Below are 27340 nucleotides of genomic sequence, written 5' to 3'. Positions count from 1 at the left end.
CTATAATGGCCTCCTATTAATATGACGCTCTCATGGTATCACAAAAAGAGCTGAGAGTTTATTTGAGTGAGAGCAAGTGAAATCTTGATCCGCCCCAACTGGACCCTCTTCTCGTCAATATACCTGTCCCTTCAAATTATAGTGCTGTAGTTACATTTGGACGAATTCTTGTTTCCAACACTGAGAAGGCAAAATTTTATTCTAAAAGCGTTCTAATTGAAATGTCTAACCAATGTGCCTAATGTATTATGAGGGGGTTTGACCCTCTAAGATTTCATCAAAACAAAAGGGTGGGATGTGGGTCACATGCAGGTAAGCAATATATCATGTTCAAGGGGGGTTTCAAACATTTCATTATAACAATAAGATTACAAATTAGTCAGAGTGCATATTTTCATTTGTCAGCAAATAAATGCTATAGCGTACAGAAGTCACAAAGGATGCAACCATAGCAACTGCGTGCTGATCTTGCACTTTTCATTGTGATTCATATTATATAGAATATTTTACCTTTCTTTTCTTCCTTTCCCCCTAAATCAGCATAACAACAAGGCCAGAATACAAGAATTAACTACAGTCTTTTCCCTGGAAGTGGGGAGGGAAGGAAGGAAGGAAGGAAGGAAGGAAGGAAGGAAGGAAGGAAGGAAGGAAGGAAGGAAGGAAGGAAGGAAGGAAGGAAGGAAGGAAGGAAGGAAGGAAGGAAGGAAGGAAGGAAGGAAGGAAGGAAGGAAAGACAGAACCAATGAACCAATGAAGAAAGCAAAGAAGGGCTGCGTTCCAGTACACTTTTAGACACGCACTTGCAAACTTCCCTAAGCATTCCCTAAGGGAATCCCTGCCGCCATTTTGAAGTGCGTTCCACTTTGTGAAGTGGACGAGGGAAGGTTATATGGACAGACCCACAACCCATATTGTGTTTAATATGATATATTAATTATAAAAAAAATTAATAAAAATGTAAACAACTCAAACACACCTTTAGAATGCTGAATTAAACAATTTTGTAAGGAGAAAAAATCAATAATAAATCAACCCCAAAGTGGATTCTAAGTGATCAAGGGCTTAAGCACGTTCCAATTCAGCCTATTGCAAAGGTTCTGCCAGTAGTGGGCACTCATGCAACGTAAGCAATGACGTACATCCGAGTGAACCGAGGGAAGTTAGGGAGTGAAGGGCATGACAATTTTGGACTGGAACACAGCCAAGGAAGCAAGTAAGCAAAGAAGGAAGCATTGAAGAAAGGAAGGATAGAAGCAAAGAAGAAGCAAGGAAGGAAGGAATGAAGCAATGAAAAAAACAAGCAAGGAAGGAAGCAAGAAAGAAAGAAAGAATTCTTGTGTGGTGCATGTTTGTTCAATGTTAGACAATGCATCATTCACTGATACATGGATTATTTGTATTTATACACACAGAAGAACTACTGAAAAAAAAATTCTGCTTAAATCACAAGTGCGCAAGTAAGAACCATAATTTGAATAACAGTAAAGGCATAAATGTTTGAGCAAATATTATATAAAATTGATTATGCATTAAGAAAAGGTAGAAGATGTTTTTTTTTTTTAGGCATTACATTTACATGCATTTGATCGGAAGAGCGAGTTATGAAAATTTGATTAAACATCACGAGGGAAAAAAGCAAAACAAACAGATGATCCATTAGTTTACACGACACCATTTTCAACTTACACAGAATTTATTAATTTTTTAATTTTTATTTTTTGCGTTTTAACCGTTCATTTACACGACAATGGCGTTTTGGGGGCCTGAAAATGCAAACTTTTGAAAACGGGTTTCAAAGTGCACGTTTTTTGAAAACGATACTGATATTTTGTCTCAGTGTAAACTACAAAAACGTGAATTTGTGAAAACAGTGACGTCATGCGCATGTGTATTACGTGTTCAGTCTATAGGTACCGTAGTGTTTCTTTACACTTTACAAAGTGACATCGCCATCTACTGGCCTGGTATGAATAATACAGTGTTTTTAGTCGTTTTCACAGATACGTGTGAACAGGGATCGTTTTGACAATGTTGTCGTCTGTACGTGAAAAACGCAAAGGTAAAACGTTCAGTTTTTAATACATCGCTGTTGTGTAAACGTACCCAAAGGTCTATAATAGCGGTGCCCAATCCTGTTTCTGGAGATCTACCTGCAGTGTTCAGATTCAACCCTGCTCCAACACACCTGACTTTTTATCAAGAGCTCCTGAAGAGCTGGTTCAGGTGTATTTGGATCTCCAGGAACCGTATGGGGTTACACTGATCAATAACAAATGACAGGGGTTAAATTGCACAGCAACTTAAATGAATTTAGGGTATTCTAAATGAGCAACACATATCCAAAGTTAGATTCGTATAAAACACGCCCAAACCGCCTCCATATAAGGGCTTTCCACACACCCTTTCCTTTACAGTCTTTTGTCACTCTTTGCAAACATATCTTTCTTCAGATACTCCATCTGTCCACAGACTCCAGAGCAATTACAGAGGAATCCCATCCACATTTCAAAAACCTCCAGCAGTGTCTCACTTGCTCACGTCTTAAATTAGATCTCACTTTCTTAAGCAGCTGAATCAGTTGTAACACCACTGTGCCGCTGTGTTATTATTTCTAGCAAATGGATTAAATTCTACTCCCATTTCAAATTGCTTCTGCCCTGAACATTATTAGAAAATAGGTGAAAATCCAAACCATGTGACCAGAAGATTCAAGGGCAGAAGCATTTCGACTCTAGCCCATACAGTTTTAGTGTTATAGGCCTATGATGCACATAGACTGTATATGCGTGCTTCGCTGTGTGTGGACCCCTAATGAACACACTAACTCCAAATCATTTATTTAGAGCTGGATGCTAGATTATTTTAACTTTGAGACCTCTAATTAATAGCAACTTGACACAAATTGCAATTACACTGAATAATAATGCATCTGAAGCAAAGGTCACTCTCATTATCGGTATCTCAAATAGACACCTAAGCAACAAGGTGGACCTGAAGATATAAAAAGCTGTTTAATGAAAAACTGCTATTAAGAACCAACCACACACACACACACACACACAACAATATGCTTCACATTAAACGAACATTTAACTTCATATGAGCACATATGATGCTTACCTCAGACACCTACACTGCAAAACACGACTTTTTATCTTATATTTACGTTTTATTCAATTGTCAAACAGATTTGATTGCGTTACGCATAAACCTCAATAAAAGTTGCTGGATTAATGCTTAATCAAGAAAAAAATCCATGGGATTACGGATGGAAATTAGCACTGTGCTAAATCCGGCGTATTTACGTCAATGCATATTGTAATTCATCAATATGCACTGTCCCATCCAAATACATAAAAAATGAATTGAAAGGATAAGAAAAAAAATATATATATATACTGTATATATATATATAGTTCTGCAACAGGTGATTCTGTTTTGGTTTAGTTTGGAGCTAAAATAGACAAATCCATGTGTCTAAATTACACGTCAGTTAACTTCTTGACTTTATAAATGTTGTATAAACAATATTGCACGTGCAAACTCTACAGCAATTTTTTTACAACCTTGCCACTTTGGAGCAAACATGGTAAATATTTACCTCAAGCTCTCAAAGCTCTCCAGTACCTCCAGCGATGTAATAGATATTTACTGTCCTCTTGTTTCTTATTTGGTCCTGTCGCTTTTAGGTCACTTTCTTTGCTTCTGTCTTCCTATTTCTTTTAGAAGCTATCACAGATCTGCTTCCCATATATGCCCACTGTAAATTCACCAAATTGAAGAAAGCGCCTCAAAAGTTGTCTGATCGGCTAAAAAAAATGACCACCGAGTAAATTTTATAAGCGAGTGCTTGATTCATTTCATTTAAACATTATTCATCCTGACTCTTTCAAGAATGGAAAACACCGCTTACTTGTTTTGGCTTTGTTTCTAAAGAACTATTTTCAATGACGGAGGAAAAATACTCTGGGTGTGTATCAATATTGTGTCAGAATCACAGCTCTAAATAGTTTTTACTCTTACGTGATGGTGTTTCAAGTAGCTATATTTGTTTGTTTGTTTGTGTGTTTGTTTGTTTGTTTGTTTGTTTTGCAGTGGTTACGGTTAAGTAAAACACATATGGGGCCCTATTTTAACGATCTGAAACGCAAGCATCAAACGCGAAACGCAAGTAACTTTGTGGGCGGGTCTTGGGCGCTGTTGCTATTATACCGGCGGGATAAATGACTCTTGCGTCCGACGCAAATCTAAAATGGGTTGGTCTGAAGTAGCTTCATTATTCATAGGTGTGGTTTGGGTGTAACGTGAAATAAACCAATCAGAGCGACATCTCACATTCCCTTTAAGAGCAGTCACACTTGTCCCACGGCGGATTGCTATTATAACGGCGGATTTGCCAGGCGCACGCCAGGAGCGGTTCACAGCCGAGGAGACCGACGTTCTCGCCAGGGCCGTAAAACACAGAGAAGTGACATTGGGGATGGAGAAACCCACCCAACTTAGCTTCGGTTAAACAGGTGTATAATAATTTGGGTAAATGTGTAAGCTAGATTTATGCCTATTTTTTCACATCTTCATGGACACCACAATGATTTCCCTCGTGTGGTAATATTTTTCCTTAATGTATGGTTTTCTAAAAATGAAAACTGCTGCGTCTGTGTGTAGATGAGATAGGCAAAGTGTATGCGCGTTGTGCACACGCTACATTGATTATGGCCAAGCATGCGCCCTTAAAATAGCATATGAATATCATGCGCAAAGACAAAATGTGTTTTACTTAGCCGTAACCACTGCAAAACAAACAAACAAACAAACAAACAAACAAACATTTTCTTAACCAGTAAACATATCCAACAACCTTTTAATCAAGACGAAGGGCCCTATCTTGCACCCAGCGCAATTGACTTTGTACACCGACGCATGTATCATTCCTATTTTGCACCCGCGCACAGCGGACTTTTCCCTCCACAGACGCACGTCGGTAAACTAGCAAATGCCTTTGAGCTCCCGGGGGCGGTTCAGACAAGCAGCGTTTTCAAGAATGGACAAGCAGCGTGTTCAACAATTCCGCCACTGACTTTAGACTAGGTTTTTCCTGGACCAGGAAAAACCTAGTCTAAAGTCAGTGGCGGAATTGTTTTCTAAACCTGCAAAATAGCACCAGGGAACGTTTGCGCCGGAACACGCTGCTTGTCTGAACCGCCCCCGGGAGCGCAAAGGCATTTGCTAGTTTACCGACGTGCGTCTGTGGAGGGAAAAGTCCGCTGTGCGCGGGTGCAAAATAGGAATGATACATGCGTCGGTGTACAAAGTCAATTGCGCTGGGTGCAAGATAGGGCCCTTCGTCTTGATTAAAAGGTTGTTGGATATGTTTACTGGTTAAGAAAATGTTTGTTTGTTTGTTTGTTTGTTTGTTTGTTTGTTTGTTTGTTTTGCAGTGGTTACGGCTAAGTAAAACACATTTTGTCTTGATTAAAAAGTAGTTGGATATGTTTACTTTACTGGTTAAGAACATGTTTTGCAGCGATTACAGCCACATATAAAACAAATAGAATAGCTTGAATAGCTCATGTAGCTAACATGAGACAAGTAGTATTAGAATTGCTTGATTATGAAGTTTTCCTTACGTTTTCCAATACAATAAAAAAAGAATAACCTTATGAGACAATTATTCACAAGAAACCCTAAACAAATATATGTTATAAGAAAGTTTTTTTTAACATGTCCATTACGTTATGAAAACGTTTTTTATTATTGTTCTCCGAACGTTGAAAGCGTACAGTTATTTGAAAACTTTTTTTCTTGGTTATGCAAACGTTAAGAGAACTTTCCATTTGATCATTTTGCAAACATTGAATGTTACTTTGGAATGTTCTCCAAAGCTTTTGAAACTAGGTGTACCATTTAAACATTTAAGTAGTAACATTTAGTGAAAGTCCAACTAAATCGTTTTAGGAACATAAATTCCCACTTTTCCAGACAGCAACATAGTGTTGAATCCACATGTACCAGATGTGGCCCGGATCTGGGCCGACACTATGTTGTTATCTGGGTTGCTAAATGTTTTTAAGCCAATTCATTTTTTTTATTTGGTTGAAAATAGTCAAATTAAGAACATTTAGTTTGTTTCTCCAGTTGAAATTAAAGCCATTTGTGAGCATATATCCTTATTTCTTTCTTCTTCGAAGAATATGGGTAACCAAATAGTTGACCATTGACTTCCATAGTATTTTTTTTCTCCATACTATGGAAGTCAATGGGGTCCATCAACTTTTTGGTTACCCATATTCTTCAAAATATCTTCTTTTGTGTTCAGCAGAAGAATAAACTCATACAGGTTTGGAACAACTTTCATTTTTGGGTGAAGAATCCATAAGTGCATTACATGTGACTTTCGTTTGTTTGAATCAAGGAATTAATCAAATCATCTTTGGCAACTGACAGAATGTCCCACTTACTCCCCGAAACATTCCTCTACATCAGACCAAACTACAGAAATGTTGACGTTTCAGTTAGTATGTGTTCTCAGCAGAAGGCAGCGCCACACGACAGATGAGAACATATGCCAGCTCTACAGTCCTGTAATGTCACTGCGTGGCAGATGCCCCTTCACTATAAGGACTGTTAAGACTCGTTTTACAGGGGATAATCAACACCTGCTCGCGTGATAATGAAGATCCTCTCTGATGGAAAAACTGGTGTTATGTAACAGGCCTCAATGAGGTCAGAGCGATGAACATGGGGATTGGATTTAATTTACAGTCTGACCTTCGCTGTTTTGAGGGATGATGTGATTTGGATTGAGAGGTGTGAGAGCATCACTTTCAAATCAACATTTTTGAGGCATCAACAAGCTGACGTTCACGCTCCAGTGAGATCATAACAATAACATGCTAATACGAGAAGACATTTCACTGCAATTCTGAACATTTTCGCCAATATCAGTATATGACCAATATGATTTAGGCTAACGTAGTCTTAATTTTCAGAAAAATATCTAAACACTCACCAGGTCACAATTATTGGAAGAGCAAAATTGTTTTGGATAGTGAGACAGGGATACAATTTAAAGATGTATAAAAAAAAAAAAATTTAAAAAAAAAAGAGATTCCAGTAGGGTAGAAAAAAAATCAATAGTCAAAGCAGTACACAATATCAAAATCAATTAAGGATAAGGATATTTATTAGTGCTGTCAAATCGATTAATCGCGATTAAGCGCATCTAACATAAAAGTTTGTGTTTACATAATATATTTGTGCATACATATATATATATATATATATATATATATATATATATATATATATACACACACACACAAACACACATATACACATTTAAATATTTATATATATATATAAAACATAACTTAGATGCGATTAATCTTGATTAATCAATTTGACAGCACTAATATGTATATATGTTTAAGAAAAACCCAATTAACAAAAATATATTCTAAGAAGGCTTTGCTAAGTTTCCCATTTTAAAAACATTTTTTATGAATATTTTCAGAGCTTTCAAAGCATTTCATTTTTTAAATGTTTTAAAAAAACTTTTATCTTGGTTATGTGAACATTAGAGAAAATATTAAGGGAATGTTTTCTCTATTTCATAATTTTCTAAGCATTATATGATAATTTTTAATGTTCTCCGAATCATGTGGGTGGGAAAAGTAGCTTTTAAAAAAACATTAGACTAACATCCAACTAAAATGTTTCAGAAAAACACCCCATGAATGATGTGTAAATAACACTTTTGTGCGAATGTTTTAATAACGTTATTACATTACTTTGAACGAACGTTCAATTAACGTTACTGGAAGAACGTTTGTTCATAACTTTGAGAGAACCTTTGCCAGAACGTTAGCCAGAGTTCCCAGTGAAAATACGGATTACAATGTTTTGAAGATCTTTGAAAATCAGCTAAATGTGTCGTAAAGCACATTTTAGATAAGATATAGCCTACATACAAGGTATAAAACAGGATTTATTCAATATTGTGCAAAATACAAAATGGTTCACATGGGCTAATCTTGGGGCTCCCCAAATAATCTGGATAACAAGAAAATGAACAGACAAAATGTTCCATCTTAGCAATGAAAGGACAAAATAAACTGCAGAACAACAAATTCCTAATCGAATTCCTAAAAGCTGTTGGAATGGATTGTTGGATGTGCAAACAGAAAAGCTGCATTGCTATAACCACTAGAGGGAGGTATGCTTCCACATCGAGGCTTCTGTTCTGAAGAGTCCTCTTTAAAAGGCATCAACATTTGAATTTGAACATTTGAAATGAACCGAATACTGTGAAACAGAGTCGGACTATAAAGCATTGTCACTTGCTTTATCACCGAAAGAGAATTCAACTACAATCCCTATTGTCATCATGACTATATCTGGGACACTGGAATAGGCCTACCTCTAGACCACTGCATGCCTGTCATGTTGCACTTATGACTGTCTGGATCCCGTTCACACCTCGACACGCTTCCCGCCGTTTACACTCGCTCTGAAATCCCGCGAAATCTCCGGTATTTCCCATTGCTGTTCGCACTCGGGACACCAGCTGGCCTGTCTGTCAATTCTGACACCATTTGATTCACTCAAGATACTTAATTACCCAGATCTGAAATATCATAGACTTTTAAAAGTAAAGACCATCTCCGTTTTGGGATTATGATCGTAGAAGGATTGATATTTCGGCATTGACGCGATGAGAAGTAAATACAGGTGTTCGCTATAAATGACAGAAGGCAGGTACCATAAATCACTCAAGAAAAGCCGTCAAAACCATTTATAGTTGTTTACCAGAGACAAATGCTCGTGTCACTTGAAGTTCATGTCAAAAAGAAGATGGCATACTGGCATATAAAAGGAAACATAGGCTAATCTACTGACCTCCACCTCAGTCTTCCCTTTCACAGTATAGCTAAAAACTGTTGCCTCCAGAGACAAAGGACTTAGAGAAAAACTTCTGTCATCGTTTACTCACCATCATGTCATTCCAAACCTCTTTTATTTGTAAAGAAATAAGGTGAAATTTTGCAGAATGTTGATACTGCTTTTATATGAATTCATATAGCCAGTATGGAAGCTTGTTTCCGCCACAGAATAATACAAAATAAATTCTGATTCAGAATTGCGAGGGAAAACGTCAAAATTGAAAGAAAGATAGAATTGCAAGAAAAATGTCAGAATTGCGAGTTTCACGCAATTATGACTTTATAACTCAGAAAAGTTTATATCAAGCGATCCTGCGGAAAATAAGTCAGAATTACATTTTTATTTTTTATTCAATGGCGGAAACAAGCTTCCATGGTCGAACAAGTATAAACAGCACCATAAAAGTAATTCAAAACAATCTAATAATTGAGACAAACCAATTAAAAATCACCAAAAAATGTACGGCTACAAATAAAAATAATAAACAATTGTTAACTAAACAAACATGTTAACATTTAATTAATTATTCCATTCATTCACTCATTTTGTTTTTATAAAATTCTACTGACAAAATGGATCGTAATATGTTTTTGATTCACTAAAAAAAGAACCGGTTCCTAAGAGTCGTTCGTTCCTGAGTCGAGCTCCACGGATCGCACCCCCAGCTAGCAAAAATTGTGCGGGCCGAGAGCGGCCCGATTAAGGCTAAAACAATCGGCCAATCCTCGGCATGAATCTAGGTCCGATTGCTCTGCGAGCGCTCGGTTTTAACGCGGCCCGATTAAGGCTAAAGACACTCGGCCGAGCGCTCGGTTTTAACGCGGCCCGATTGCGGAAACCCGAGTGAGAGGACGTATAGCTCGCCTCCAATCCCGTTCCTTATTTGGGCTTATTTGAACTTTGATTTCCATTCATATCAGGTTAATACTAAAATTGCTTAGCAGCCGTTATTTATGCAAGATAAACAAAGTAAAACAGCACAAGGAAGACAGGTTTCATGTTTAATGCATTTTTTATTGGACCACACTACAAAAATAGGATAAACACACTTTTTAATAACAGATTTGAATAGAATAGAAATATCACAGCATTAATGTAGAATCAAGGAGTTCAAATACCATTTTCCAATATCAACATTTTTAACTTTGAAACATTTAATTCTGGCCCACTGCATTTGAGTTGTCTACGCACACACACTTTTTAATAACAGATTTGAATTGAAAAGAATAGAATAGAACAGAATAGAATAGAAATAATATCACAGCATTAATGTAGAATCAAGGAGTTCAAATACCATTTTCCAATATCAACATTTTCACTTTGAAACATTTAATTCTGGCCCACTGCGTTTTTGAGTAGTCTACGCACACACTTTTTAATAACAGATTTGAATTGAAAAGAATAGAATAGAAATAATATCACAGCATTAATGTAGAATCAAGGAGTTCAAATACCATTTTCCAATATCAACATTTTTAACTTTGAAACATTTAATTCTGGCCCACCGCGATATTTGAGTTGTCTACGTTGTCTGCCTGTTCGCCCTCTGACTTCGGCCACCATCCCTATCAGAGGCTAACCACAGACACCTGGTGATGAGCAGCTCTGTTTCCTCTTCTGTAGAATCTTTGGTCAGGGCATTGCGGCGGACTGCATCTGAGAAAAACACAAGATAGAAGAGGGCAGCATGACCACGTGATGTTACTCAGCAACAACCAAAACTTAATTTGGATGCAGGGCTCTACACTTACATTTCTTTTTAATTTAAAATGTTTAGGAGCACAGTCAAATTTAGGAGCACCTTCTGATCAATGACAAATTAACCTACCCATTAAAAGGCGGTATTTGATAAAATGACTTGCCGGGGCATTTTTTTTTTTAAAAGCGCATTTTCTTAACTAAATCACAGCCTTTGTGATTTCATGATAGCACTATGCTATATTATGATTGTAAATGGTTTTAAATAGATCGCGTAGCCTTAGAAAACGGTGTAATAATGTTATTCATGGATTCTCGTCTGTGGAATGCGCCACTTCCGGTATTTTGCCGGTTACTCAACACGGGTAAATTGCTATTGAGGATTTTTTTTAATCGAGTGCTCGACTTTAATCGAGGAATCGTTGCAGCTCTAGTTTCAATGGAGGGTGCACCCATAGAACCTGATCAGGTCAGTCGCACTGGTGCTCCTAAATACTTTGTCACCGTCACAGCCAGTAAATAAATAAATAAATAAATAAATAAATAGGTTGCACTGTAGAGCCCTGGGGTGTCACCACAGTGCAGTTATCCAGCACTGACACTCACCCAGAACCACACTTTTAATGAGTCTTGCCAGCGAAGTGTTCATTGCTCTTTTCAGGACCTGCCCCACAGTGTCTTTAAGAGTCATGCCTCCGACCATTCCAAGGAGAACAGTCTGAAACAAAGACATGTAACTCGTTAGTTATTTAAGGAATATAGCATGAGTGAGAGTGGGGACTGACTTTTAGGAATGATCTGATTAATGCATAATTTAACTCACCAAATTCTTCTTCTCCTCTGGATTCTTTAACGTCTCCTCCAAACATTGTAGCTCCTCAATAGTTGAAAGTAGGAGCCCAAAATGTGTTGGGTCTGGCGTGAAGTCTGGAACTGCTGGAGATTTGTAGGAGCTGCATCAGGATGAGCAACTGCTGCTCTCTGATAGAATCAAGCTGGATGAGGATCTCCTTAGCAATTGCTGTAAGACACAAGAAAAAGCAGGCATAACAGATTAGTAGCAAAACATTGTACGTAGATATGTCAGAGTAAACCGAGAGAGTTCACTTTGTAGAATTCCTACCTGTAGGCACAGCCTCCTGAGAAGACCTGTCTTTTGTGTCTTCCATGGTGTTGCTTTCCATGGTTGTGTTGACATTTCTGCCTTTATAACTGAGGGGATTATAATCAGAGGAAGGTTAAGTTTAAAATAAAAATGTTGAATGTAATATATTTTTCTCCTGGTCCTTATTTTAAATAGGTCATAAAAAATATCAATATTATCGACTGATATGAAACGCTTACATCATGATACAGTTTTCAGTCATATCGCCCAGCCCTAGGGTAGCTAATAAACTTTTCAAACCTGTCTGTACAGACCGCATTTAGCCAAAGGTAATGTTGATGTTAGCTATAAAGTGCGATTTCAGTTTGCGCCATAAAAGTACAACTAGAGGCCAATTCACACCGCAGACAAACGCCAGCAAACACCAACAAAAAAAAGTCACCAACAAAAGTTGGTCGTTGTATTCAGAATGTTATGAAAAATAAGTGTCATGTTCACACTGCCCCAACAGAAACCGACAAACTCAAGCACCCACGGAAAAACACGAGATATTCATTCATTTTAACCAATACAAGTAAAAGATTGCAGCTTTCAGACACAACTTTCTTCTCGTTTTATATTGTTAAATGTCGAGAGTGCATCTGTTACAGGCCCCTGTGCAAAAGGCCATTAAATGCACTTCACGACGTCATACACAGCGTTCACAAAATGGCGGACGGTCTGCACATAGATCTTCACAAACCCAGAACATTAATACACAAAATATTTGCAGCATGAACATATGTTGTATCATACCTGTAAAACCAGGAGCAAACGTGTCAGCGTAATCATAATCCCCAGCAACTGTGAGGTCGCCGGCGCAGGCGCAGCTGCTCCTCTACCGTTATAAGAGTCCTCAGTTCATTTTCATAATAAGAGTCCCGATCTCACTCAGCAACAGACATGACCCAGCTTTCAGCAGACCAAAGTCCCACATCATTCCTCTATTTACATAAGTAAAATAAATATTTTCTTACAGGATCAAAATGTGCACATACTTTAGGACAAAACGTGTTTGTTGGCGTTTGTCTGTGCGGTATGAATTGGCCTTAAGCCAGCTAACATTTGTTCCACTTTATTTTCTTCCACAGATCAAAGACTGTGCTCGTAAATATTATTCACGTAAATTGCATTCAATAAAAATGGTGTCTAGCCTAGCAACTAATTCTTTGCCAACTAGCAGAACGAAAAAATGAGCTGCTAGCGCAAAAACAGCGCAGCTAACGTTAGTCAATGTTAGCTTCGTTAACTTCGCGCCATAAAAGCTTTCATATTACCCCCATTTGCACTACTTTACTCAGACAAAAATTGTATATTGTTGTCCTAATTAATAGAATTCGAGTTCTGAATTCTTTCTTTTCGTTTCATCTAGGGAAGCACTGTCAAATGAACATGAACAAAGTTTAAACGGATCGATAATAATCAACATTTAATCAGCAACAGTTCGAAATATGTAGGTCGACGTAACTCGATTGAAACTATGCTCGGCGTGAAATGTTGATGCTTTTTAAGGAAATTGAACACAACTTACCTCAAGTTCACTGTAATGACGCAGGATCGAAAAGGGATGATTTTAAGTCAGGCGTTGAGTTTTATCTCACCGAAAGTTGTGCACACGTCTTGCGTGCTGACGCTCGCTGCAGCAACTGTTGAAATCGGCTTCATACCGGTAAACGCATCTGAGCCGAGCGCCCAGAGTTTAACCGTCACTGCTGGTAAACATTTGAAATAGCCAGTAAAATGAATTTTAGACTCAGTGTTAATTTTAGACTACCCAACTACTCAGCCGATGCGCGACTGCAATCACCGTGACTGTGCGAGTGATGTCGAGCGCCCATGCATTTTTAAAATACACGTAAAGAATCTTCATGACAACTAAATATTTTTGCTATGGTTATAAATATTAAAAATTGCTCTGTGCAAAATGACTCTATTATTATTATTATTTACCGCATATATTTTGTTTTGGACAACGACATTCGACGAGTATAACATACTAAGATACAGTCAGGAATTTACGTCAATTTTAAAATAATTTTTATGTTAATTATTGCTACATTAAAACCATCCTTGATTTAACCTAAGCCGAGTCATTTCCAGAAGTGGTCCAGATCATACAGCAGAGCCGACCAGTTACGGTGAACATGAATCGGCCCAGTGCTTTACAGCCGTAACAAAAATGCATGTGCCAGAGCGAGCTGCGGGCCACAATCGGCCCGGTTAACACACGCCGATGCCGAGTCTGAGCCGCAGGCGCCGCGGGGCAGCCGAGCTCGGGCCGATTATACATGCTATCTGGGCCGTTACTGCGTCTGAATTTTTATACTATATAGTAAGTACTGCATTTGGTTTGAAACTTAATTACTTACTATTACATGGAAGTAGGCCTATATTCGGACGCAGTGCATATGTTTTGGAATCCGCCTTCACTGATCACACTGTATGTTTCTGATTCAATAAAAAGAACCGACTCATTAGAGTCATTGGGAATTGGTTCGATTACACTGGCTGTGTTTTCATTCACTAAAGTCGCTACAGGAATTGGACTACACTTGCTGCACTTTATGATTTGTAATCACTAGAGTAACTCATATAAGCTGCTTGTCTGTAAGGACTACATTGGTCATGCTTTTGCTTCACACACAAAAAAAGAATCAGCTTAAAAGCTTACACAATGATCGTGCTGCTTGTTTTTTATTCACTTAAAAGAACTGACTAATAAGAGTCATTCATTAGGGAATGGACTACCCTGGTCTACAGTAGTTAAAAAATGAAAAAAGAGCTGTGCGAACATTATAGTTCAAATGAAAGAAAGCCATAAAGGTTTGGATCAACATGAGGGCGAATAAATGATGACAGAATTGTGTATTATTTATTTTGGGATTGTGTGCGTGACGCTTTACATGCCGCTTTTGTGTCTCTAACTATTGACTAAACAGCTCTACAACAATGGAAATAGATGACATATGATACCAGATCACCTGTGCCCATTTCTCACTGTCACATGACCATAATTACCACTGCCTTCATTCTACATGAACTCTAATACTAGTGTATCAGTTTCAGCCCAGTTAAATATACACGGATAATTACACTGTTGTAATTAATTCAAAGAACCACGGAATGACAAGCCAAAGCACAGATTAGGTTTTCATACTTAACGTAAGACACATAATAAACAAGTGTACTGTGTGCCACAGTAACAGATTACATACAGGGTACGGAAATAAATAAAATATTTAAAAAAGGTAAACTTATTTTTAACGCATTTAACATTGCAGGGCAATAACTGTGTGATGTAGCCTATAGATTTTTGATGAATGTTGGTAACCAAACTGTTTTGGTTACCATTGACTTCCATTGTATGAACAAAAAGATACTAAGACACTACTAAAATGATCTTCTTTTATGTTTCACACAAGAAATAAGTCAGGTTTGAAACGACATTAGGGTGAGAAAAAGATGACAGAATTTTCATTTTAGGGTGAACTATCCCTTTAATACCCATTTATTAATCTCATGGTATTTTTATGCAGCTGTAATTGCAGTGTAAATGCATTCATGCCACCTCTGAGTTGCAATGAATGCTCTGTAAATATATCTAAATACCAATTTAGATGCAGCTTCTGAAAACAGAACATGGCCATTGTAGCCTAAGGGTACGTTTACACGACAATGATGGACTAAAATGATTTTCCTTTGCGTTTATCGTGCGACAAAGTTATCAAAAAGATCCCCGTTCACGCAGATCCGTGAAAACGACTAAAATCACTGTATTATTCATGCCAGGCCAGTAGATGGCGATGTCACTTTGTAAAGAAACACTACGCGCCTACGTAATATGCATGCGCATGACATCACCGTTTTCACAAATTTAAGTTTTTGTAGTTTACATGAAGTACCGTTTTCAAAAGTTTGTGTTTTCAGGCCCCGAAAACGCCGTTGTCGTGTAATAGAACGGCCAAAACGCATAAAAAGTTTTTCGTTTTTAGTTGAAAACTATGTTGTGTAAACGAACCCTAAAAATGTGTGTAATTTCTCAGCTGAATATGATGTGCGATTAAAATTCATTAATGACTGTGTCTATTAAACCTTTGACAAAATCATACGGTAACATTCAAATATTTCAACCACACAGTATCATTGATTCTGTGTAACAAATATTCAAATGATCATAGAAGTACTGGGATAAAAGTATATAGATCGCTCGGATAAGACACTGATTTCTACTAAATCCTTTTGAAAGTACCTTGGTGCTTCAAATAACGATTGTATCAATTACATCGTTACACCAGTAGGTGGCGACAAATGACTTAAAAATGTATGTCTTTGTATGTCATCAACTTTTTATGCATTTTGCCATTCGTTTACACGACAACGGCGTTTTGGGGGCCCGAAAACGCAAACTTTTGAAAACAGGTTTCAAAGTGCAAGTTTTTGAAAACAACAAAAACGCGAATCTCTGAAAACGATGACGTCATGCACATGCGTATTACGTGTTCAATCTATAGTGTCAATCGCCATCTAATGGCCTTGAGCAGAATACAGCGTTTTAGTCGTTGTCCGCAGATCTGTGTGAATGGGGATCGTTTTGACAATGGTGTCGTCTGAACGCGGAAAACTCAAAGGAAAAACTTCTCAGTTTTAAGCATATCGTTGTTGTGTAAACGTACCCTTAATCATTCATTCAAGAGATTAGTCAAAAACGCTGATTCATCCAGTAATGACACAAGTTTAGTATTTATGAGTGAGTCATTGAATCATTCTTTCAATACAATTAAAAAATATAATCAATTCAAATTAATTAAACATTTTAAATAGACTGCAGCAATTAACATTTAGTCAGAAGCTCTAGTAAATTGTTGTGATTATCAATTTATCAAAAATCGTACAGCTCTATAGATAAAAATTTTAATTGCTTGGACAGCCCTATGAATATTAACTTAGCATCTCTTTGGAACTTAGCATAACGAATATGGCAGCAGACTTCTGGGATCATTAGTAATCAACAGGAAGCCACGTCTAGTGTTCAAATCATCTCTCTCTGGCTGAAATGAAAGATTTCTGTGACCCAGAGTAGCCCTCCGCTGCTCGTTACAAGGCCAACGAATATTGAGAAAGGCAGCTTCAGGCTCCCGCTGACTTTATATCATTTTTACAGCAGGAAAATTAATTAAAACATCCAGAGATGGAGAAAGACTGCCAGTAACACCAATAGATGGCGAGAGACTGTCTGTCCAGAATCACCAAAGAGGAGTTACGTGACATGACCAACGCAAGTTCAAAATTACAAGTACATCTAATTGATTTAATCTGCTATTAATGTGTTTTGAGTTAGGACTTGAATATAAGAAGTAATTTGCATTTAATTGAATAAAATAATTGACAAAAAGTCTCACTCGATTTATCTTCAGTAAATCGTTGTTTGACCAGGTCAATTTATTTGCACTACACCAAAGACTAAGATTAAGTTTAATTAAATCCTTTGAAAATTAATTTACCATAGCCTACAGTGCCTGTGCAGTTCATTGTAATAATACTAATAATACATTTCGGTGTTGATATACAGACGACGTATTGTCACTAGATGGCAGTATTTCTTAGGACATGCCAGTTTGCCCTGTTTATCATGAATTTATTCATTCATCTATTTATTGTTGATCAATATAATGCATAATGCAGTGTCTTCAGTCTGGGTGGTAAGCAGCTGAAGACTGACGAGTCTGTCCACGGGAGCTGAATGGATTTCATTGTGCAAATGGATTTTATAATGCCTGTAAAATCAGGACTATTCTGCAAGCAAATGAGCTGTAAAGTGGATCAACTTGATCACAAAATGAGATGAGACTTTCATTATGATAGTTTCACCATAAAGCTAAAGTTAACCATCGTATGTCCTTAATTTAAATGAAATATAAACATAGATCTATATAGCAGCACTGTATAATGCTTAATTACATTATAAAATAGTGGTTAATATACATTCAAATAAGCACGTTCTGAAGATTCAATATTTTTCGGTGCACTTGAAACACTATTTTGAGGTCATGTCTGGTTTACAAACTAAATGCATCTATAAATGCAACTGACCACAACAAGAAATACTTTTTTTTTCTGTGATTGTTTTTCTTTTGTGATATTTCCTCATTTATGAGGACTTTTGATTTTTTTTTCTTCATCTGTTGACTGTCAAATCAAATGCTCCTGCAGAATCAGAATAAAAAAATAATTGTTCTTGTTTTTCTTTCAGCCCATTACTGAGTTTGAACGAAATATATATATATTTTTTAATTTTTATCAGTCGCTGTGTAATAGAATTCATATGGATTACATTTTTTGAATGAAAGCTAATGTTTTGTTTACAGATAATTACTGTCAAAATTTTGTTTCAACCATGTCGAATTAAATTGAATCCTCTTGAAGAATCCAATCGAATATTTTCCAGTCAGGTGCTGTGGAATCAAATATTTTCCAGTCAGGTGATGTGGAATCGAATATTTTCCAGTCAGGTGCTGTGGAATCGAATATTTTCCAGTCAGGTGATGTGGAATCAAATATTTTCCAGTCAGGTGCTGTGGAATCAAATATTTTCCAGTCAGGTGATGTGGAATCGAATATTTTTCAGTCAGGCTCTGCGGAATCGAATATTTTTCAGTCAGTTTTCCAGTCAGGCGCTGTGGAACCGAATATTTTCCAGTCGCTGTCGAACCGAATATTTTTCAGTCAGGCTCTGCGGAATCAAATATTTTTCAGTCAAGCGCTGTCGAATCGAATATTTTTCAGTCAGGCTCTGCGGAATCGAATATTTTTCAGTCAGGCTCTGCGGAATCGAATATTTTTCAGTCAGGCGGTGTGGAACCTAATATTTTCCACTCAGGCTCTGTCAAATCGAATATTTTCCAGTCAGGCTCTGCGGAATCGAATATTTTCCAGTCAGGCGCTGTCGAATCGAATATTTTCCAGTCAGGCTCTGCGGAATCGAATATTTTCCAGTCAGGCGCTGTCGAATCGAATATTTTCCATTCAGGCTCTGCGGAATCGAGGATTTTCCAGTCAGGCGCTGTTGAATCGAATATTTTCCAGTCAGGCTCTGCAGAATCGAATATTTTCCAGTCAGGCGCTATGGAATAGAATATTTTTCAGTCAGGCACTATCAGATGACTTCTTAATAGCCTAACTTGAGCACTTGCGCGAAGGATAGTGATTTCGAGAAAATGTTCACTAATTTCTTATGAAATAACAGTTGGTTGAAAAGACGAAACCAACACAGTGAGTTTTGCCCTCGGCATATGGTTGTGCATTGTTGTTCCTTTTAACCCTCATTTGTCTTTTTGTAATTGGATAGGATGGTCCTATCTCATTTAGCCCTCCCTCCCTCTCTTTCTCTCTCCCTCTCTCCCTCTCTCTCTCTCTCTCTCACTGACATCGGGGTTTTCTCTCATACAGTAAGCGCCTGGCACTGACAATGTGGACATCAGCGGGGAATATATAGTGTTATCATCTGAATTCGCGTCGTGTTCCAAGCGCATTCAACTTCATTATTACCAGGTAAGACGGAATCATTATGTCAGACATCTTTTTATGTATCCATATGGTGTCTGTATAGCTCTCGGTAAATGCATCCCGATGTAAATCTGATCCGGACAGAAGTGAGAGATGGTTCTCCGGACTCGCGCTGTTATCCCGTAGGAAACCGCTGCTGTTGTTATGGCAATAAAAGCGGAGCGCGTTTGTTTCAGCAGCACTAGTAATACAAGTTGAACAACTAACCGATTGGAACGGTGAAGTTTACAGCTTTATGGACGTTCTGTGGAATAATTTTAACTCGCAGCTTTCTGAACATATATCATTCAAAAGCATAGCGAGCGATGTTGCGTCTGGTATATTGTGTAGATTAGGGGACCCAAGTTGACTTGTGAATTTAGATTAGGTTAGTTAATCTGGTTAAGAAGAGCTAATTTGAGAGAAGAGCTGATTCAAATCTCCTATACGCTTAAAAGAAAGGTTCATCATTATTTATAAAGGTTCTTTATTGGTTGGTATCAAGCAACGTTTTGGTTTTGGACTTGTTTAGATCATCATATTGGTTCCTTAATGATTTAATACTAAAAAGTTATTTGTATCTTCATATGTGGCACCAGGCTTTGGTTCTACTGGAGCCTTTATAACGTGTGGTTTGGGTGAAGTGTAGGAGATACTAATGGTGTCCGGATGCCAGGGGTCTGGGTGATCACTTCTTCTGGACATCTGATTTGATTTTAGATGCTGTAATTGATTAGGTTGACCAGGAGCCGAACCCTCGCAATTAGTGCAAATACTAATTAGCTTGGGTCAGTGACTGAATGACTGAGCATCTTTGTAATTGAACTTATCTAGGAGTGTATTGACTGGTTGTGCTCCAGGAAATGCAGCAATCCTCCAATTTAGACTTGCAACAAATTTGCATACAGATTCAAACCTTTTTGTTTTTCCCCTCAATCTAAAGATGAATCAAACTGATTTAATTTATTTTGTGTACATAATATAGTCTTTATTCTTCTGTCATTCACGGTTATAGTATAATGTAAGAACAACTAGAGCTCTTATACTATCATAAACATATCAGCGCGAGTGATTGAATGACTTAGCATTATTGCTAAGTTATTGAAACCGTGTAGAGAATATATTGAATGTTTGGTTCACAAAATGCTGCTGTTTTCCAATAGGCCTAGATTGAATCTTTGTTTGGAATCAAATTTGTTTTTGTACCATCATTGTCAAAATCAGAATTGAGTTTTTGTTCAATGTCTGTTTGAATAAATCAATCAATCTATCTATCTATCTATCTATCTATCTATCTATCTATCTATCTATCTATCTATCTATCTATCTATCTATCTATCTATCTATCTGTCTGTCTGTCTGTCCGTCCGTCCGTCCGTCCGTCCGTCCGTCCGTCCGTCCGTCCCTCCGTCCGTCCGTCCGTCCGTCCGTCCGTCCGTCCGTCCGTCCATCCATCCATCCATCCATCCACCCATCGTTCTATAGTTCTATTGTTCCTTCTATCTCTCTGTCCATCCACATTATATAATGCATTTCTAAATATTAAGGCATTTGTAGAATAATAGAGTTGATTAGTTATTTTAATTGTTCTCCATCACCTAGAAATTAAGTAAAAGCTTAACTGCACCAGCTGAACTTATGTAGAATAAAAAACCTCATTGTGTTCATGGCATTTTTGCTGCTAAACTGTTTGGCATGTGAGCAGCTAATTCCTGTTCTCTGAATCTCTGAATAGAGATCTTTGTTGCCGTTCTTTTGCCTCTCTGTACAAACTAGCTTTGAAGTTAACTTTGGATTTCAATAGGGTGTACTGAGACATGTTCGTAGCTCTGTCCTTATGAAGAACATTACCATCTATCTATCTATCTATCTATCTATCTATCTATCTATCTATCTATCTATCTATCTATCTATCTATCTATCTATCTATCTATCTATCTATCTATCTATCTCAGAATTTCACAGTGTTGTAATTGTTTATGAATTTTTTTTAGCAATTTATGACTGAAAATTGTTTCCACACCAGTTTTTGGTTCTTTATTGGCATTGATGGTTCCATGAATAACCTTTAACATCCATGGAACCTTTCAATTGCACAAAAGGTTCTTTGTAGTGGAAAAAGGTTCTTTAGATTATTATAATGTTCTTCACATTAGAAAAAAACATGGTTCTTTTAAGAACTGTTGACTGAAAGGTTCATTGGGGAACCAATAAATGGTTCTTCTATGGCATCGCTGCGAAAACCCCAATTTTTTTTAAGAGTGTACGAACCTTGAAATGTCTATTACAAAATAAGTGGTGGTGACGTAATTGTTGCCATTAAATTTTTGACAAATCTGCACCAAAGCACATTAGTTTTGGCTCTTTGATTAAGTCCCTTGTCAACTCAATACCCCTCAAACTGATATTCCCTCAAAGCGAGTTTATAGGAAAACAAATTGCTTCTCTGGTTGAGGAAATGAGAGGAGGCAAAAAAGTGATGAATGACTTAAGAAGGAGAAAAAAAAGAGGGTGAAGTGTAAACATCCTTCTTAAAAAAAAAAAAAAACCCCAGAGATTTCTGAGACCTCCTCATTGAAGTTCACAATGTACGAGGCATCTAACGCACAATGGCATTACGGTCCCGCTTCAATTTGGCATGGCAGACAGGCGATTAACTGCAGTTTAATCTGCACGAGGCCTTATTCTCCTCAACATTCTGATCTACGACACTATTTTTAGCCCCACAAAACAACCCCGCTTCCCCAACCCCCTAAAAACACTGCAGGCGTCTGTGAGGAATCCAGCATTTAAGATAAGAGCACAGGCTCTGCGTGAGGACGCTAAGTTTATCAGCATGACATGCATGTGATTCATGCAAATTCTCCCTTGTTTTTACTGTTTATTTGTTTCCAGTGAGTTTGAGATGGTTCAGCGCGTGGCGCGTCACGAGGTCCTCGAGCAGTTGATCATACGTGGATTCTTTGTTTAAAAAAAAAGATTTGGAGAAGATATCGACTGCTAGTGCAAGTACATTGGCGTCAACAAACCTGGCTCTTGTCCTGCAATGTGACTTCTGACTGTTAAAACTATTACGACTGGGACTTGTAGTTGAAGGCACAGAGTTTTGCCATTATTTGCTCACCCTTGTGTCATTACAAAACCCATATGACTTTCTTTCATCCGTTGAACATGAAAATAGACATTTTGCAGCTCGTATCTATTATATAAAGCGTAGTAGTGACCACATCTTTTTTCGAGCTCCCAAAAATATTGATTAATTTCCCAAAAATCATCATGGAGGAAATTGTTTCTGTTTGCAATTACTATTAAGTTTATTAAGTTTTTATTCGATTTTCAAATCGATGACTATTTCTCTAAATTAACAATTTTACCAAACCAAACGCTTTACTTCTCTTTTACGTCACTCCTTTATTGAATCATTTAATTTAGTCATAGCTCACTATAAAATAAATGACTTTATTGTAGTTACTTTAAGTAATAACAAGTAATTTAAAAATATAAGGGATTTTTGACCAAAGCTTGACCAAAGAACCAAAAATACATCAACATCAGTTATCGACCAATATAAGAGATGTTTTAATGTATTTCTTATTGCCTATTGGTCAATATTTGATATTTTATTGTATTTCTGCCTATTTCCACCTAGTTTTACATTTAAAACATCAATCATTTTTATCGAGCTCTTATTTGTCGTAGTATTAAAATAATAATTCTATTTATATTATGGTTTATTTATGTCTTATTTACATTATGCATATTTATTTATTTATCTATCTATCTATCTATCTATCAATCTATCAATCTATCAATCTATCAATCTATCTATCTATCTATCTATCTATCGGTTTAACCAAAGTAAGTTAATTCATTCAGTCATTCATTCCTGACAGTTACTATGCAAAATATAGAAAAGAGCTGCATGAACATTCTTCAAAGCTTCTCCTTTTGTGTTTCACAGAATAAAATAACAGTATACAGGTTTGGAATGAAATGAGGATACATTTTTGAGTGATCTCTTTAAGTAAAGAAAAAACTGCTTATTGACAGATTGATAGTGTAATAATGGCTTAATGTCTATATCGTATGAGGTAAACAAATTTAAACGGAAAGAGACGAAACTTGCTGTCACAGTGTGTTTAGAGCCGAATCTGATACAATGTTCCATCACACTATAGCACTTCCTCCAGCTAAATTTGTCAACTTACATGAGTATATTGTTCCTGTCTGGTACATTTATAGGTAATGCTATGAATTTTCTTTTTGACAGACAGGATTTGTCATCCGTTTTTCATCTTGTTGGTCCATTGATATCTATTTTTGACAATACAAAGGTTTATTTGATATTTTAGATCTTGCTGTGTGCACATGCACTGTGATTTTATTAAAAAATTTTAAGTTGAAGATTGTTGGAGCATGTTTTATATATTATTGGAGTAAGAAAATACTTTTTCAATCATTGTACTTGGCCTCTATTTGTTAAATTTACTAACAATTTCTAAATGAAAATAGTTTAAAAGTAAATGGTGTCATTTTAAGCCTGTTAGCCTTCCAATTCTTTATGTACAACTAAAGATTGCGTGATCTAGCTTACACAAATATATTCTAAGAATATTTTTCTACAGTTGCCATTAAGTTATGAAAATGTTATTTATGAATGTTCCCCAAATGTTGAAAACATATCTTTTTCTTGGTTAGACGAATGTTGAGGGAACAGTCCATTTTATAATTTTGCAAACATTATGAGAACGTTACTTTTGAATGCTGTCTGAACGTTAGTAACATTAAAAAAAAAGTTAGAGAACAAGGTCAATTAAAACATTTCCGGAAAAAAAACGTTCCAAGAACAATGTATAACATTTAGTGCTGTCAAATCGATTAATCGCGATTAATCGTATCTATCTAATATAAAAGTTTGTAAATATATATTATGTACTGTATGTATACTGTATGTGTGTATGTATGTATGTATATATATATACTGTAAAAATATATATTTACAAACATTTATGTTAGATGCGATTAATCGATTAATCGTTTAAATAATGTTTTGAGAACATTATTAAAGACCACATAACTTTGAACGAACTTTCTATTAGCGTTACTTGAAGAACTTTGAGAGAACGGTAGCTAAAGTTCACTGTTCCCTGTTAGCTGGAATGGTTTCAGGAAAAAAAGGGTTGACAATAATGAAAATAATGGACCTTAATTTCAAACCAATACCATATCTCACTCTTTTGTCAACGTACATTGTCAAGGTTGTTGCTTTTGTCTAGAGACTGTATCTAAACTTAAAAGGTTCTCCGTGGTGCATGTAGTTTGACACTCATACGTTCAGTCGAAGTTTTCTCCCATCAATGTCACAACACCACCCCCCCCTTTCTCGCCCACTGTCAATGTTGTGCTTCCAACTTTTTCAGAGCGTCTTTGATATATTTCTTTGGAAGTGAGGTGTTGCAATTTAGAGCTCTGAGAATTTTTAGATCAAGACGTACAAGACGTATCTCTCCAATTCCCATCGGTATCAAAGCCAGCTGGCAAGGTTGCAATCAAAAAGCTGAAAATGACTTTCAGAAAACGACGACGCGTTTGACCTGCTCGCGAAAAGTGAAGGAACGTTGTCGTTTTGATAAAAGAACGCAGAGCTATTTGATATTTGTGGTTTGCTGCCGTTGATAACGACTGTTAGAGTTAGTGAGGATTGTGTAATTGTTCAGTCAGTTTATACAGGCCTCTTCTGAATAATTTCCAACAGAACGCTTCTTTCATAGAGAGAGAATACATTTGTTTCACGTGTTCTAGCAGGCAGAATGGTAAAAACGCAGCCCACTCCTCCGAACAAGCTTCCCCTTATTTTCCTGCTTTCTGAGAGATTGAGGTCATTGTTAATTGAAACACAGACACATGTTAATTAGTGCGAGATATTTTTCCCCTGAATCTCTCCAACTAACGATGTCCTTCAATTAATTACCGGCTTCTTGTCTCTGCTGCAAGCTAGTGCAAGTCAAGAGAAAAATAAATTAAAGGAATGGTTCAGCCACAAATGAACATTTGCTCGCCCTCGTGTCATTTCCCAAATGACTTTATTTGTTCTGTGGAGCACAAAAGAAGATGTTTAGCAGAAAGTTCCTGCTGCTCTTTTCCATATAATCAGAGCAGTGGCCACAGAATGTCACATAAGGTTTATTTGTACTTCTGCATATTCAAACCCAATGCCATTTGATGTCGTTGATATCAAACCCTAATTCATTCGTAGTTAATTGAAATAGTGATGACTGAAAGTGTGGTCTATTCCTCACACAAAGCTTACTCAAAGTCATATGAACTACTGTTGACACTTTTATGGCCCTTTTTCTCATTTTTGCAGTAGTGTTGTTATTGTAAACTTAAATTAAAACTATTAAGAATTGTTTTTGTTAAAATAATGGCGAAACAATGTATAAATATTAAATAAAAAAAATAAAAAATGAAAAACAAAACTTTGAATTGACAAAAAAACACATAAAATTACTTAAAATTTAGATGAAAACTGATAATAAAATAATAAAAGTTAATAGTATATTATATATTGTACTATAATAGTATATAAATAATGCTAAAAAACACTTTTGGAGTTTGTCAGACATGGCCACTATTAATGGATAAGAGCAGCCGGAACATTCTACTAAACATCTCCTTTTACTTTCCATAGTGAAACATAGTTATTATTTTATATTAGAGATGCTCCTGTATTAAAATTCTAGCCAAAACCGATAAGCTGATCATTTACATCAAAGTTCGTTTACAAACTTTACTCATCTAGTTTTCATATTATGAACGATAACTGGTAAATACCGATATTCTATACTAGTTTGTCTTAATAAAAATAAAAAATCTGTTAAAATCTGTTGTTTTAAAGTGAATTTAGGCAATGTGTACATTATGAAAAAAATATATATATAATTTTAAGATTTGCTAAAGATTACATTTAACTTTATTATATTGTAATTATTATTAATTATATTTAAGTGTAATGAATATAACGTTATTGCATTTATTAGTGTTTTTACAGTGAATCTAAATGTAAAAGCACATACGGCAAATTAAAAATATCAGCCTTAAACTGATATTTGTGCATGCCTTTTATTTATTATACAAGTTAAAATTGACTTATTTTATAGTCAATTAAATGCCTTAATAAGAGTGTAAAATAAATGATTTAGTTGAATTGTTAGTTTGACACTGGCATCAATTTAAACGTAGGCTTGAGAGAAATCTAAATAAAAGCTCACTAGGATACTCTAATAAAGCTTAAGTAATTAATTTCAGACCAGGAGGATTTCCTGACGCCTAACGATTTTTTCCATGGTGATTTTTAGGATATAATCAATCTGACATGTGTATCAAACACCTGTTTTCCCCAAACAGAATGGCTGCCACCTTCCATTTTAATCAGCCACAGGAAAACTGCCATGGTGTGCTTGACTATCCGCCCCAGAAAACCAAACACGGATCCATCGCCGCTCCGCAGAGAGATCCCCCCCTAGCGATATTTATGAGTCGAACTATCCACCTCCTACAAGCGCAAATTATGTCCTTTCCGGAAAGGCACGCGTGTACCTGAGCGTTGTGGGCGCCTTGCCATGACATGTTGCCTTTACATTAAGAGGCAAGCTCTAGTACAATGCTATTTTCTAAAGTAGTACTTAAGAGGAGGGGAGGGACCTCTGGAGTTTCCGCCACTCGTTGGGAGTCTTGATACTGGGAAAGAGGGGTGGAAAAAAGAGTGTTCATTTGAAAGCACTCTGTATCCTCAGAGGGACGGCTAACCGCATAGGGAAGAGTTGAAATCCTCCATTAGACTGAAAGGTTACAGGCTAATAACTGACTGTGGATATAGGATAGGAGAACGAACGCTTTTTGGCATTCGGGCTAAGTGAAAATTGTGTCTCGCAAACATGAGCATATAGCGGAAGGTCTTGCCTGTAATAGCAGGATGTTGGTGGACGTCAATTCAAAATTGACCTTATTTAT

At 36.7% G+C, this 27340-nt stretch overlaps 1 protein-coding gene and 1 long non-coding RNA gene across 9 annotated transcripts in view; one reads left to right on the top strand and one right to left on the bottom strand.

Moving 5' to 3' along the window:
- Window positions 1-9638: 9638 nt before the first annotated feature.
- Window positions 9639-14085, bottom strand: LOC309475239. Of its 4 annotated transcripts, XR_014197561.1 has the most exons (6): window positions 13317-14085; window positions 12542-12729; window positions 11765-11853; window positions 11465-11662; window positions 11248-11359; window positions 9639-10599 (listed from the first exon to the last, which is right to left on the bottom strand). It is a non-coding gene; the product is annotated as an uncharacterized lncRNA (long non-coding RNA). The 4 variants fall into 4 exon arrangements; XR_014197562.1 differs by lacking the exon at window positions 12542-12729; XR_014197563.1 differs by lacking the exon at window positions 13317-14085 and having other exon boundaries at window positions 12542-12978.
- A 5119-nt stretch (window positions 14086-19204) lies between these two features.
- The window catches only part of pcbp4 (poly(rC) binding protein 4), an 84667-nt gene continuing 76531 nt past the window's right edge, over window positions 19205-27340 (top strand). For all 5 annotated transcript variants that reach the window (XM_082137877.1, XM_082137875.1, XM_082137876.1 and 2 more), the window contains exon 1: window positions 19205-19333. The gene's annotated coding sequence lies outside the window, so the exon portion shown is untranslated. The remainder of the gene's footprint in view (window positions 19334-27340) is intronic.

This window comes from Leuciscus leuciscus (genome assembly GCF_965113295.1).
Source record: "Leuciscus leuciscus genome assembly, chromosome: 15".
Taxonomy (NCBI): domain Eukaryota; kingdom Metazoa; phylum Chordata; class Actinopteri; order Cypriniformes; family Leuciscidae; genus Leuciscus; species Leuciscus leuciscus.
The sequence above is the reverse complement of the archived record's forward strand: the minus strand, read 5'-3'. Positions and strand labels throughout refer to the sequence as shown.